Source organism: Triticum dicoccoides, chromosome 5A (genome assembly GCF_002162155.2).
Source record: "Triticum dicoccoides isolate Atlit2015 ecotype Zavitan chromosome 5A, WEW_v2.0, whole genome shotgun sequence".
NCBI classification, from domain to species: Eukaryota; Viridiplantae; Streptophyta; class Magnoliopsida; order Poales; family Poaceae; genus Triticum; species Triticum dicoccoides.
The window spans coordinates 312189120-312201278 of record NC_041388.1 but is presented as its reverse complement, the minus strand read 5'-3'; positions in this window follow the sequence as shown (position 1 = coordinate 312201278).

The window sequence follows — 12159 nt, the reverse complement described above, 5'->3', positions numbered from 1 at the left end:
ATCTAACCTATTTCTATATAGTGCAATGTTAGATAAGATAATTGACATTCTTAGATAATCAAGACAATCTATTAGTAACCAATCATCAGCGTTTCAATAGGATCGAAGGTTGATTTATAATTTGTTCATATTTTTTTAGTAAACCTACTCTACTATCTGTGGACAAGCCACCATTTTTTAGGGCATCTGCAACGGCAACCCGCAAAAAACCTCCTGCATCTGTCCGCGGAGAGGGGGCCAGTCTGCGGACACCGATACGGGAGGCAGCCATCCAACACTAGCCGCATACATTTTCACAACAACTCAAACCAACCGGACGAAATTTGTGCAAACACGGTCGGATTTCATGCAAACATGACGGATTTCATATAAAAAGGCAGATTTTCATATAAACATGACGAATTTCAGTACATTTACATCAACGGTGCTAGTCCGGCTCCGAAGGTATAATTAATACCTAATCTAAATCGCCGCCCGCGGATCCCTTTGTCTTCCTCATGTCCGGCAGCTAGATCACCGGACTGCCGGGAGCCCCGAAGGTATATGCTTCAGCGTAAAGGACGGCTCGCTTCCCCGCCACTCATGAGAGTGGAATGGAAGGCGACGCCTCTGCTTCCGTGAAGCCCATGTGGGATCGACGGAGGTCCTCGAAAGAGAAGAACCGGGCAATGATACATCTCCAATGTATCTATAATATTTTATTGTTCCATGTTATTATAGTATTAATCTTGGATGTTTATTACACAATTATATATCATTTTTTGGGACAAACCTATTAACCTAGTGCCCAGTGCCAGTTGATGTTTTTTGCTTGTTTTCGGCTTTTCAGAAAATCATTTCCAAATGAAGTCCAAACGCTATGAAAGTTTTTGACAGTTTTCTCTCGACTAGAAGGGACCCTAGAAGCTTCAGGAGAAGACCTGAAGTGCCACGAGGCAGCGACAAGCCTGCTAGGCGCGCCCAGGGGGGGCAGGCTTGTGGGCCCCTCGTTGCACCTCTTGACCTAATTCCAGCTCTATAAATTTCCAATATTCCCGATACATCAGAGAGCCACTCAGAATACTTTTTCCGCCGCCGTAAGTTTCTGTTCTTCGGAGATCCCGTCTGGAGACTTTTTCCGGTACTCTGCCGGAGGGGGAATCAATCACGGAGGGCCTTTACACACTACAAAAAAAAACACATTCGTGACATTTTGGGCCGAACGAAATTTTTTCTGTCATACTTATGACACTTCTATGACGATAATTGTGACAAAACCCGGTATCATCATAGATGTGGCGGGGTCCTACTTCTATGATAAAAAATCATGACAGAAAATGGGCTTTTCGTCCTGGGCGGGCCGGAGACGCAGCTGCATGACATTCTTTGGGCCGTCCATGATGAAAAAAAATCGTGGTAGAAGCGAGGGCGAGGAAAATATCGGGGTGTTCCAGGTTACGGTGGGTGGTCGGGGCCGAGCGAAGCGTGTTTCTCTCGTACACGCACGCGCGTGGGTGCAAGGCGTTGGACTCTAACTGAACCCGAGCGAGGCGTTGGGCTCTAACTGAACCCGAGCGATTGCACTGCAGGCTACACGTTACTGAACCCGAGCGAACGATCAATGGATGTTAACTGAACCCAAGCGATCGATCGATGGCTGTTAACTGAACCGAGCGATCGATGGCTACTGCTGCTAACTGAAGCCGATCGATGCTGCCTCTAGATGAACAGTGAGTGTTGCTTGGGGGGTGGATGAATAGTTCCCGGTGGGGGTGGATGAACAGGACCCCGTGGTGTTGCCTCTAGATGAACAGTGAGCATTGCTGGGGGGGGGGTTGGATGAACAGTTCTCGGTGGGGGTGGATGAATAGGACCTCATGGTGTTGCCTCTGGATGAATAGGACCCCGATTGATCGAGCCGGTTGGGGCTAGATGAACAGGAACCCGTGGAGGACTGGATGAACAGAACCACCCTGTGGAGGGCAGGATGAACAGTAGACGGTGGAGGGCTGGATGAACAGTAGCCCATGGAGGGGTGGTTGAACAGGAGCCCGTGGAGAGGGCTGGTTGAACAGTAGCCGGTGGAGTAGCGCGCGGTGGAGGCTGTATGAACAGGAGCCCGTGGATGAACAGTCACAGGTGGAGGCTGGAGGAGGTCGACGGTGGATGAACAGTAGCCCGTGGAGGCTGGAGGGGGTCGACGGTGGAGATGAACAGTATCACGTGGAGTCCCGTTTTGCGGTACGCCACACCACTCCTGATGAACAGGACCCCCGTTTCGACCGTAGCGCTCCAACACAAGTCTGCTTCCTCTGTTTTGCAGTATGCCACACCCCTCCTGATCAACAAGACCCCCGTTTCGACCGTAGGAGGTCCGTTTCCTCCGTTTTGCGGTACGCCAGACCCCTCCCGATGAACAGGATCCCATTTCGACCGTGGCCGATAGAACACAAGGCCGTTTCCTCCGTTTTGCGGTAGGCCAGGCCTCGTTTTCATCGGTTGTTCTGTCCAAGCCCTCCCGATGAACACAACGACGCATTCCGTTCTGACCCAGCCGGTTGGCTCCCCATGAGCACGACGACGATGCAGTTTCTCCGTTCTGACCCAGCCATGTACACGAGCCCTGGCCGTACGTATGCGTGAGTAGGTGTTCGAGACCCTGCCCGTATGTACGTACATGGCCGTATTTTCTTTCTTGCACACTGGCTGCTGTACGTACGTGTACATGCTACATGCGCGCCTCTACTACGACACATGCGCGCCTCTACATCGACCAGTATGTACATACATGTTCGCGACCAAAATGACAATGCTACGTATGCTTCGACTAGGTGGGTCCCGACTGTCAGGCACTTCCTTGCGTGCGAAGATGTAGCTGGTGGGTCCCAGCAGTCAGGGGGGCGAATCATTTTTTTGCCTGGATGCACTTCCTTGCGTGCGAACATGTAGCTGGTGGGTCCCAGCAGTCAGGGGGAAACATTTTTTTCGCGAAATACAGTGGCCCGTTCGGTGGGTCCCCACTGTCAGGTGGAGGAATAATTATTTTGCGCATAATAAGGAGGCACTTCCTTGCTGCGGCCGTGGACCCAGCTGTCAGCCTCTCCACGTACAGTCCACGTCCGATGGAAGCCGTTCCTTGACCACGTTGACCACGCCGCGCTGAGAGCACCAGGGCGGTGGATGACGGTGAGGCCTAGGAAGGGGACGGTGCGGAGCCGGGGAAGACGCGACAGTGAAAGCCCGCACGGAGAGGAGTACGAGGGTTCACTGGTTCAGCTGCGGTGTGAGGCTGCCGTCACCGCAGGGCCTGGCCAGCCGTGGGAATAGTAGGGGGCGGTGAGGCCTCCGCGGCAGCACAGCCGGCCACGGGAGGCAGGAGCATGCGGCACGACTGGTGCTGCTGGAGCAAGAAGACCAAAGGTTGAAGAAGCACTACGGCCGTTGGATGGACATCGTACGGTCACTGGAGCTAGAATCGTTCGTATTGACTAAGTTGACAAAGCACTCCATCCCCGTCAACTTAGTAGGCCCACAAGTCAGCCTGCCACCAAGGTGGGTCCCAACTAGCAGGGGAAGTATTCATTTTTTTTGTGCGTAATAAGGAGGCACTTCCTTGCGTGCGAAGATATAGTTGGTGGGTCCGACCTTCAGTGGAGGGAGTGCTTTTTTCGCGAAATACAGAGGCCCTTCCGGCGGGTCCCAGATGTTCGGTGGAGGAATTATTATTTTGCGCGTAATAAGGAGCCATTTCCTTGTGTGCGGCCGTGGACCCAGCTGTCAGCCTCTCCACATACAGTCCACCTCCGATGGATGTTGTTTGTTGACCACATTGACCATGCCGCGCCGAGAGCACCAGGGCGGTGGACGACGGTGAGGCCTACGAAGGGAACGACACGGAGCCGGGGGAGACACGATAGTGGCTGCCCACACGGTGGAGAGTACGAGGGTTGACTGGTTCGGCTGCCATCGCCGGAAAATAACAGGAGGTGTGGGTGAGTAGAGGGCTAGACAGGCCAGGGATGCGAGTATATGGTGGGGCCGTGAGGCCTCTGCGGCAGCACAACCGGCCACGGGAGGCAGGAGCAGGCGGCACGACCGGCGCTTCTTTGGGCGGTTGGAGCAAGAAGACCAGAGGTTGAAGAAGCACTATGGCCGTTGGATGGACATCAGACGGTCACTGAAGCTAGAATCGTTCATATTGACTAAGTTGACAAAGCCCTTTGTCCCCGTCAACTTAGTACGCCCACAAGTCAGCCACCCACTATGGTGGGTCCCAGCTAGCAGGGGGTATTCATTTTTTTGTGCGTAATAAGGACGCACTTCCTTACGTGTGAAGATATAGATGGTGGGTCCGACCTGTCAGCGGGGGAAACTTTTTTTCAAGAAATATAGAAGCCCTTCCCGTGGGTCCTAGCTGTCAGGTGGAGGAATCATTATTTTGCGCGTAATAAGGAGGCATTTCCTTGAGTGCGGCCGTGGACCCAGCTGTCAGCCTCTCCACGTACATTCCACTTCCGATGGATGTCGTTCATTGACCACGTTGACCAGGCCGCACCGAGAGCACCAGGGCGGTGGACGACGACGAGGCCTAGGAAGGGAACGACACGGAGTGAGGGAAGACTCGGCAGTTGTTTCCCACGTGGAGGAGTACGAGGGTTTACTTGTTCATTTGCCGTCCCCGGAGAATAACAGCAGGTGTGGGTGAGTAGAGGGATGGCTAGGCCAGCGATGGGAGTACGGTGGGGCGGTGAGGCCTGCGCAGCAGCATAGCCGGCCGCGGGAGGAGGGAGCAGGCAGTCCCGTCGGCGCTTGTTTGAGCAGCTAGAGTAGGAAAAGCAAAGATTGAAGAAGCGCGACAGCCATTGGATGGACATCCAACAATCACTTCTCTAGTGTGCATTATTTCTAATAATGTACAACCCATTTACTAATTCTTAAGAATTTTTTTGGAGCCCATCTTCTTTTTGTTACCATTACACCCCATATTGTGGCTACGGTTAAAAAGTATACAAATTTTTGCATATTTCGGTGCGGTCAACTGTTTTTAATCCTGAAATATTGATTCACATTCAAACTATTTTGAAAAATAATTTATATAAATATAAAATCCAAATAATTGTCCACGCATAAAAATCAATGGAATTTAAAATCTTGTAATGAAGAAAAATTGAAACTAATTCCCAGTTTGATGTGTTTTAAAAATGTACAACCCATTTCTGGGCAAAGTGAATGAAACTCTCCTCATCTTGAAAGATTTGCAGCCCAGCAGGGCTGATAAAGCAAGTAGGCCTCATTTGGGTTCTTTAAAAAATAGAACTGGGCTAGCCATTTTCAGGAAGAAAAAAACACAACTGGGCTCATGATGTGGTAAACATAAATAAAACCCTGGCTAGACGGGCCACAGCCCCCGCACAACCCCGTTGTTACCCTAATCCGTCGCTAAAACTAGTATAAATAACAACTGCTTGTTCCTAAAAAAAATTGTGCGACCTGCTGGGTCACTGGTGTCAGCCGCTCGTAGTGTAATTCTCTCATTTATTGACTACGTTGACAATGGCATGAGCCCCAGATGTCCAACCATTAGGAGGAACCATATTTTTGGGCTTGTAATATAGAGGCACTTGCTTGCGTACTGCCATGACGCTGGTGGGTCCCTACTGTCATCCTCTCCACGTACAGTCATCTCCTTGTTCCTCTCGGTTGTTGACAACGTTGACAACGCAAGAGGGCGGCGCACCGTGCACGGCGAGCGAACCAAGGCTGTAAGGCGGAGGACGACGACGAGGCCTCAGACGGAACGAACAGGAGCCGTGGAAGATGCGCTGGTCCAGTCGCAGGTTCAGGTGCGGGTGCGTGTTGGGGCTGATGTCGCCGGAGAATAACAGGATGTGTGGGGGAATAGAGGGAGGGACTAGCCAACGTTGGAGGGTACGTACGGTAGGGCGGCGGAGGCACAACCAACCATGGGAGGCGGGAGCAGGCGGAGCCGACGGGGTGGTTTGGTTTGGGTGGTTGGAGGAAGAAGAAGACAAGAGATAGAAGATACACGACAGATGTTGGATGTCAATCCAACGGCTGGTAGGCAGAATCGTTTGTTGACTGGCTAGTAAGTCGACACCACCTTGGATAGGCTATTTCCTCGCGGGTCCCCAATGTCAGAATCCAAATCTGTCACGGTCATGCAGCCTTTCCTATGAAAATTTACAGCCCATTTGATGTGCTAGTTCGAAATAAATTGTGGGTGCTGGTGGGGGCTAATCACTTGGTTTCTGTAATGCACAGTGAGCTCAAGCAACCGGCGAGAGTGATGTTATTTCCCTTGGTTGGGATTTGTTAGTTGTTACAATATTTCACTCTAAATTAAATGACTAGCAAGCCATTTGCCTTGCTTCAAAGAAAATATGACAGTCACAGCCGAGTTGGAAAGGGCAAAAACATTTAACTGCAGGTTACAAACTATACAAAAGCACGAGGGTTAATTGTTCATCAGGTTTACAAAAAAACCCAGGTTGAAAAGGGCAAAAACATCTAACTCCAACACTATTTTCGGCAGTCACAGTCAAATGGATCGGTCAGGTCCATAGAATGAACATCCTGGGTCGTAAAATTTACTGGATTATGACCACAATATGTTGTAAATAGAAGCCCTGCACATTCAGAAGCTCTTTTGCCCACCTGAAACTCCTTTTTTTGCTCTTCCACATACCCATCCGTGAAAACCATGCTGCTGATAAACTTAAGCCTGATGGACAATAGTAACCTTGCATTCAGCAGGAAGAATGTGACAAATCTAGTGTTTGCACGGGTGGCTACATATCATTCTAGCGTTATTGTCTTCACTCGAATCTCATGAGAAGTGAGAAAATCCCGATGGTTACGAATCCACCGATTGGTTATAACTTTCTTACCCCGTCATGTTACCTAAATAGACATGAAGATTGAAAATAGTTAATGTCTAAAAAAAGAGTATCGAAAGAGCAATAGCGGAACGGTTATTCTAGTACAGTATATGCGGGCTTCCAATGTGCGTGAAATTATCACCTTTATATACGACTTCTCCAGACATGGAAAGCATTGCAGTAAGCCAATAATCTTGTTCAGATCAAAACTATTCATTTGGATATATAAGATCTTGACAGAATCCAGCACCATTGATAGGCCATCCATGGAGAAACTCTTCATTGAGCATAGAACATAATATTAGTACAAAATGTGTACTCCAAGATGACATATAACTTATGCGCAGAAATTAAAAATGCAGCTTATGGTTACAAGTGTAGATGATAATGTAAATTACCTGAAGAACTGTGGAGCCAAACACCATATTGAAATGAGCACAGAGATCATGTATTACACCCAAGGTCTCCAGTTTAGGTGCAGAGAGGACGGTTATTTGCAACGGTGAATAACTAGAATCAAGGATCAACCTTTGAAGTGAAGGGGCATCTTGGATGATGAGCTACCTTCCATCAAAACAAATTCCAATTCTTACAAGATTAGGCGACTTTATTTGGAGACAACCGATTCTAACTGTGAAAACAAGCACCAAGCACTCCAGGGCAGGGCAACTGGAGTGGATGATGTTGTGCAATGAGGCCACCGATATACAAATCCGCACAAGTGAAAGTGTCTTGAGAAATGGGAGTCGAAGTTTTAGTACCAGATTGTCTGGTAGGTCGCATAGCGCAAAGGTGGCGGTGTGGAGAGAGGAGGAAAACTGTGATATGGACATCGGTGCTGAGGGCACAGGTAGATGGCGTTCGGTATCTGGTAGGTGATTTCCAGGGGAATAGTAGAACTCAAGCAGCTGTAGTTCTCTGAATTCAGGGGATTTCAGCCAGGTGTCCATCGTGCAGGGCATGGTATGCTTGCTCAGGTAGCATGACGGGATGCAGAGGCTTTGAATGGAGCCCTGGTGGGAGGAGATGATGGCTCTAGGGATTTCAAAATCATTAAAGAGAGATAGCTGACGACAGTCGAGATTAAGGGGCATGACGCGCCATAGAGGGCACCACCGAATTGAGAGGACTTGGGTGCGGCAGCAATCCTTGGTGGGGAGAAGCGAGATGATCTCCCTAAGGACGGCGTCCGGGAGATCGCTGATGCGGTCCACCCGAGATTCTACGGGTTCCTGGGATCCGGTGGGGGTGGGGTCGCCGCTTCTCCCCGCGCTGCCAGGTGTGGGATCTACAACAGGCATCGCCACTGGCGGGAGCCTCATCTTCTTGGCGCTGGGGTCAACTGACTCCATTTTCCTCGAGGGCGTCGTGTCGCGCTCACGGATTTGAGCAGAGTAACGAATGACGAGCCTAGTTGTAGTGCGAGTGAAGAAGAAGGGGAGCTGGGGTTTTTTCTGTAGTAGTGAGGAAGAAGGGGAGCTGGGGTTTTCTGTAGGAGTGAGGTGAGGAATTTCGGGGTACGAGTGGAGCGAGGTGACGTGAGGTGGGTGGGAGTGAGGAGGAAGAAGAACACCCAGGTTTTTTTGGGGGGCGGTGTGCTGGGTGCAGGTAGCGCCTCTCATTCAGTAAGTATATGGACTTTTGAATTGACTTTACTATTTACTAGGGTGGATGGGCTGTTTTGTCTTGGGCCCAGAGAAACAATTACTACTAGTACAGTGGAGACACTCTACAACTACCCATAAAAACAATTACTACTAGTACAGTGGATACAATACCGCTTCTGGCTCCTCCTAGGTCATCGAAACATCTCCCTATACTGAATGTCGTTATACTTTTGTTCACCGACATGCGTGCCATGCAGCGCGCGGGCCCAAATGCCATCCACCAAATTAGAAGGCAGTATGCAGGTGGAGAGTGACCCCGGTCATAGCGCGGCAATAACGAGTCATCGTATCACAAAACCCCACCTCCCCACAGTCTAAGTTTGACGGACGAAGCAACATCATTTCACTCTTCGCTAAATCCCCTTCTCCCTCACCGTCTTCAAGAACGGCAACACTCGCATCTGCCACTATTCTTCTCTCCCAACGAAGGGAAGGTAAGCGGATCTGTGATGTTGGTATATTTTCGTTCAGAGAAAAAAAAGAACTTTTGCGAAGCAATAACCGATCCTCACTCTCCTTTTTGTTTCATTGTCATTGCGATTGTGTTTTCCTTTCAGTGGTCTCCTAGTATTCGTCGGTTTCATGATGGACCAAGGAGAACCAGGCAAAGATCTGTCGATATTGGAGCAGACGCGGGAGGCTGATCCCCACGAGACAGAGAGCTCCAAGAAGATGGAGGCAGCCACCGAGCCGACCCCAGATACGCTCACGGCCACTACTGAGATGGTCAATGCCCCGTTTGAGGTTACAGCCCCTGTGGCACTGTAGGAGCAGTTTTCCCCCTTCGAGGATGTGTGCCCTCTGAGCTGCCCAAGGTGATTTTCTTTTTTGCCGATCTCGATTGTGGTTTTTCATCTAAGTATGTGGTGATGAATAATGCAAAATTTTATTAGCTTCAATGCCATGCTATACATAGTGGTTTAAATAATTTGTGTTTCTTATACTGGAAAGTAATTCAGAATTTGTTTCTATTTCAATTAGAGCCCTGATGCAGACAAGGATTGTGTGGTTGTACATGTCACTTGCTATGAGGAGGATGACCTGAATATACGCACTGGGAAAACAGAGTTTTTAGGCTGTTGGATCCTGGAAGCCATTTGCGTTTATACCAATGAAGAGTTGTATTCTAGCGTCACTATTGTCAGGCGTGTTTTCCAGGGTGTACTGAAGCACAAGAAGTTCAAAGCTACTCCTTTGTTTGTGAGGCATACTATTCTTGTCAAGCTTACGCAGGAAGATGACGTGGCATGCCTCCACAAACAAGTTTATGAGTGGCAAGGCCACAAGGTTGTCTTCATGAAGGTTCACATGATTGAGCTGACATCCTCGATGATGTTCATGGCAAGGTCCGTCTTGTGTCCAGCCCAAATTAGATCGAGGCAAGAAATACTTGCCCCAGCTAGTGTTTAATAGTACTTTGGATTCCGTCTAATTATCCAAACCTTGCCTGTTATCGAGCCCTCTGGGGCTAGTACTCTGTTTGAATCCGTCTATGGGAACTGCTGCTACTTTTGTGTGCCCGTGAATCATCGTAATTGTTGCCGAAACAGATGCGACCTCACTAGTTTTATCATAGGAGCAGTGTGTGTTTTGATGAAATAGAGTACTCGTTTGAGAACTGTGCGCCGACATATACATAAGTACTTGTAAACACTGTTGGTGCTACCCCACTTGTAAGCAGTTGTGCAAAACACGGCACATTGGCTTAGCTCGCTTCAACACTAGTCTATCGACCAGCTAACAATCAACAATCTGTTGTCTGACATATAAGCAACTATGTATCTTGTTACAGTGGTTCATGCAGTTAACTGAGGCCACAATGTAAATTCCAAACGTTCACATGCTAGTCCAGCGTTCATGTGGAACACTCACATTAAACTCGGCTTCATGAAAAACTTGAAAAGCATAAGTTAAGCAATTTTATACATCTCAATGATTCATAGAACATAACAAACATATACTAGTTCACAGCAAAAGACAAAGTTGTGAGAAGGTTTACAAATCAGGGAAAAACAAGCAAGGCTTCTCTGAGCAAAGGGCCTCCCAGTAGGCTTAAATTTCCTGGAGTTCACTCTAGTTCTTTCTTGTTGCCACCATCCAGGGTTAGGTTCTCTCATTCCAGAATAACCAATTATAATTGTGTTCTCAGCTGGAATGTTGAACTGAACCATGTAGTGTACTGACCAGCTGAAATTCTTGTGCATTCCACTAAATTTAAGCACCACTATTTGCAGAAATAAGCAGACCACAATGCCTCTTGTCCGCGCACCTGTCCAAAAAACCGCCATGCAGACATGCCAGCTAGTCCTCGTTCCATGGATGAACTGGTAGAAAGTGCATTCCGGACTAGGATGCAGTTGTTTTCGCTCATCCCTACACTGCAATTAGGAAGTAAAACGTATGAATCAAATTCTTTTATATCGCGTTGGTCATTCTACCTAGTAACTACCAATGTAGGAATACCTGGAAGATGGGTGGTTAGACGAAGGCAATGAGGGATAACCATCTCATTTTGCGCAGTTCTACTAAAACTGAGGTGTGTGCTTTTGATTGCGCGGATAGAAACGATACGGAGACAGACATCCCGAAACGATATGGAGACAGACATCCCTATTTGCGCAAATAAGAAATACGGTTATTTAAACAGTGATAGATATTTGCAGTGGCGTATGATTAACAGCAGCATCTATTGTGTTATAATTGGCACTAGATTGACAATATGAAAGTGTCCTTAAGTAAGTAGCATCACATCACATCTACACTGCCACTAGATTAACATGCAGAACAATAGCATTAGTATTTCTGTCATGAGAGTAGCACATGGTCAGTAAATGTGCAATCAAATTTGTGCAGTTCCACTGGGATGAAGCAATGTTAGCGGTGTGAGATTTAAGTGTAACTGCAAAAACACAATTCATGGGAAATAAAGCAAGACAGAAGCACTTCATAAAATGGTGGTGGCATTGCTTCAATTTATCGACGACACTAGACCATTACTTTTTAGTGACATTAGGTGGCATTGCTTAATGCTTCATGTGATTTTACATTAACGGTAGAGATATGGGCGTAGGGACAGCAGGGGCATAAAGTGGTGAGGAAGATGTGGTTGCCGAGAGCGGCAAACACTCAGGCGGCATGTCTGCATTTGCCCCATTTTTTATCTCCTCGGTGACATTTTCCTATGTGAGCACAGGAAATCTAGACCTGCTCATTCTCATTTGCGTTATCCCCAACACCCGTCACTTACTTTCCTTTTTCAACCAAGAGATAGGTTCACTTCCCCCCACCCTTCGCCATCCACCATGCTGTCTTCATCTTTTCAACCAAGAGACCGGTTGGGTAGCCAGTATCTAGTACTTTCCCCTGTTTCCTCTTAGAACCATGTCCTAGATTCATGCTATAGCTTTCCCACTTTCTTCCATGTTTGAACCAACTCTTAGAGTCGACTGTATGAACTAGATTTACCTCTAATAATAGTAAAAGTCTAGGTGGCTTTGGAACAACGGACGGAAGTAGAAAAAGATCCACACGAAGCCAAGTGGGGAGCTGGGGCAGTAGAGCAAGGCAGGTTTCGAAGGAATATATACCTGAGGGTCGTCGGCATGTGTCAAAGA